Here is a 3,995-nt window from a genome sequence, read left to right as displayed (position 1 = left end):
GTCTCCAAAGAAAGTAAAGAAACCATGGGAAAAATATTGTTGAATTTCTTTAAAGTTAGTTTTAAAAGTGGCACACTTCTTACTGAAATTGTATTTGGCTAAATACTTTATTAATTTTGATTTTTTTTTTCCTAGCTTCATTATTTGTGCTACTAGAGAATGGCTTTACTGTGAGTGTAGGTTTTTGTTTGAGAGAATATTCTCTAAAGAAAATTGTGCCTTAGAGGATTGTGGCTGGAGCAGTCCCAGACCCGAGTATTCTTGCAGTTTTATTGTTCTCAACTTCTGTTCAAAACAAAATGCCCTGAAAGTGCACATGCACTTCCCTTGTGCTGGTACTTGGGATTCTCATCCTCCTTCCTTACATAACCAGCTTGCATTTGAAATGATCTGTTTTCCCCCTGCTCATTGCACCAGCTTTCTGGTTCAGGCTAAATGCTGATGTTCTGGTGCTGGTGGGGTTTCCTGTCTGTCACCTGGGTGGTTTCTCACACTCAGACAGCTGATTTGAGCTATTGGAATGTGTGAACTCTAGGCCATATTTCATGATGTGAAATAAATCAGAAATGTGTCCTTCTGCCTCCACTTTTGTCACTACTTCACTGTCAAAATTGACCCTTACATGTATATCAGAAATCTGGTACAGGGAGAACCTCTGGAAGGGAATGGGATTAATATATACAAAGAACTAGAAATAGTTACAAAGGAGACTCTTGCTTTGCATTTTTGCTTCCAGGGGTGGGTAGAATGGCACGTACAGAATTGCTGCATTTTTTGTCATGTAACAAGTATTCTGGGGTTTGTGATGATGCACTATGGGCAACTGAGCCAACGGGGGATTGACTGTAATACCAGGTTATGAGAATATTATTTCGGCTTCTACCTGGGCAGAAGTGGGCATATTGTCTGACAACTTTTCTTGAAGCTTCAGGTAAGTTCTTTGGTTTTTTGTGCACAGTGTGCTAGAGATAGTAGTTGCTTTTTGTGGTGAAATGTAGGATTATTATTATTTTAATTAATTTTTAAATATGCTTACCAAGGAATGGGTGAGGCATTTACATGCCTGTCTGTATACTATATTGCAGTATAGCAGTAAGGTTTGTGGGGAAATGGATGGGTGGGGTAACTCTAAACAGTACACCAGGGAAAGAAGCTGAGTCATAAGATTTCCTTCAACATGGAGACAGGCTGGGATTTCAGATTCTAAGCGTTAGTATTAACAAGCTTTTCTGCTTATGCTGGATCTCTGAAGCCCCTTAAAATCAGCAATACTATTTAAAAGCAGCTTCTACTTGATGTTTCTGTAGCTGTGTGTTAAACTGCAATGAATATAATAATGTACAAGTCAAAAAGTATAATGTAGTTTTAGGAGGCTGCAGTGAGCTAGTGGAGCCTAATGGCAGTAGCTGCCCTTGTCTTTGTCCAGCCTGGTGCAGGTGTCTGCTGGAGAAGTAGGCTCTTGAAGAGGCAGAAGGATCAGTAAATTAATTGAATGGCAGGAGAGAAGCCTGATTAATGAAAGGAATCAGCTGGCATTTGGTGCTAAAGAAACAAGCAGGGCTCTGAACTGCCAGGGATTTTTATTGCTTTGAAATTTTCAGAAAGTAAGAAGCTTTGTCACATTATTAATTTCATTTCTATGTAGAAATTTGTTTTCCAATTTTACCCTTTTTTTCCCCTGAATCCATTGAATTAATTTTTTTTGTTCACTTCATGGTTCTTCTGTGTTACAGGAGGGAATTTTTTTCTTCATGATTTTCATTTTTCCCTGAATTAAGTTGCCATTTTTAAAGAGAGGAATTTTTTTCCATTTTAATCTTTAAGTGGGTCACACCACAAATAATTCTGTGATGCAGAGTTGTGAAACTGCTTTTGAGTCACATTAAAGCTTTTGTGTTCTGCAGACTTGATAGAACAAGTTAATAGTGAATTTTAAGAAAGATACTAGTGTTCAGTGGTGGGTGGGACATGCCACGTATGAGGTGAACATGCCTGTCCTTCAAGAAAACTTGTATGTATGAATTATGTTCCTCACAAAATTATCACAACACATCCAAACAGATCATTGATTGCTTTAGCTATTCAGTTTGTCAGTAGTTTTACTTCTTACCTGAGAGACTCTTGGTGTAATTCTTCTATTTGCATTTTAAAGTTACGTTGAAAGACATACTGAAAAGGTGTATGGAAGTATTTAGAGGATAGCAAAAATGCCTTAGACCTGGACTATACTCTTGAATTTTGCCAGTTGGTAGTGCCAGTAATTACCATTTACAACCACAGCCATTCTGGTAATGGCATGCTTTGCCATGGAAAGCCATGGTTATACTGAAGAGTTCATGCTGGGGCCCTGAAACACACTGAGGTGTGACTCCTGCTCTTTATTCATTTCATTTCCTTTGTGATAGGAAAGTTTTGCAGGTGAGCTTGTATTAATAAACTGTGCTACTTAAACACATATTTTGGATGAGAGGCTGTCGTGTTTCAATTTGTTTAACATATCAAAAAGAAAAGTAAAGAATTGCTTTGGTACAATACTGAAGCTCTGGAAAATTTTTTAATCTAGTGGGAAACCATCTATCCAGAATGAGGATATTGAAAGATGTAGTAGAACACAGCATATGAAAAATGTGCAAGAATGTTTTAATGAGGAATGTGCGTACTCAATTTAAATAATACACTGAAGGAAATGATGGATGCTGCCCTCGGTCAACTACACTTGTGCAATTAGAAGTGGTAAGGCCTTTCAGGAAGCTGTGCTGTAGCCAGAAATTAGCAGTGATGAGCTGGCAGCAGTATTCCAGATGCTTCACAGCGGCACATCTGCCCTGCCATGCTGCTGCTGTTGCGCGTGTCTGGGGCAGGGCTGCTCTGCTCACAAACCGCACTTAGAAAAAGTACAGGCAGGAACTTAGGTCTGCCTAAATACTCTGATAAGTGGTGAAATTTCGTAATCTTGTACAAGAGGGTTGAATAGCTAATAAGGTGCCTGCTTCTGGCTTTGAAGTACTCAAATTTATTTTTTTTTTTCCCAAGGAGCATGGTAGCTTGCATAAAAATGGTTCGTGGATCAAAGGCATGGCTGTCAGTCTTCCTTTGGGATGCTGGGCATGTCTGAGAGTGAGACAGTGCTTTTAAAAATGCATAATTTCTCGATGTGTTTCTGGTTTTATCGCTCTAACCAGACTTCACAGTGGTGAATTCTAGCTGAGCTAACAGCTGCTTGTAGCAATTATACCTGAAGAAAACTGATTTATGTTATTGTTTTCTATACTGGTTTAATGATCCCTGTTAATCCAAGAAGCATACAGCAAAAGAGTGGGTTCTGAGGGAAATCAGGTCTATCAAGACAAACATGAACTCACTGCGTTGTATTTTTTTAATAATAACATGCCCCTTTTTAGCAAGATGCAGCATATTTTGTCAGTAATAGACTGGTAAATTGTCAATTAAAAATCCACATACAGTGCAGTCCCGACTGTTTATTGTGAAACTAGGTATTTTGCCTTTGTAGACTCATTAGTTTATTTAAGTGTATTTGCTTAAGGCATTCTCCTGTGTGTTATTAGCACTGTGGAAGGTAATCGACACATGATATGGTTTCAGGATAGAGGTTGGCAGGTTCCCTCTACCTGGAGGAGGAGGCGAAGCGGGTGTGCCCTTCCCTCCTGACTGCCTCAGCCCTCTCCTCCTCCCTTCCGTGGGCTTGGTCTAGCTCACAGCTCAGGGTATTTTGTACTGGTTTGTCTTAAAAACCTTTCCGAAATTTTATTTTTATTTATTGTCTCTCGTGTTTGTTGGCTTTGTCTTCTGCCATTTTGGTTGGTTCAGTCAGCACACTGGGCACTCAGACAGATATTAGGCTCCTCAAAATAACTAATGGAAAAGCGACCTTGCCCCTCCAGTCTTGCTGTTGATTTGGCTCCAGCCTTACCATGAGGTGCTCTTATGGCAAGACTGGGAGATGAGGGAGCTGATTGACAACTACTTGGTGCTCA

Source organism: Corvus brachyrhynchos, unplaced genomic scaffold (assembly GCF_000691975.1).
Source record: "Corvus brachyrhynchos isolate BGI_N302 unplaced genomic scaffold, ASM69197v1 scaffold223, whole genome shotgun sequence".
NCBI classification, from domain to species: domain Eukaryota; kingdom Metazoa; phylum Chordata; class Aves; order Passeriformes; family Corvidae; genus Corvus; species Corvus brachyrhynchos.
This window is presented reverse-complemented; position numbering follows the sequence as displayed.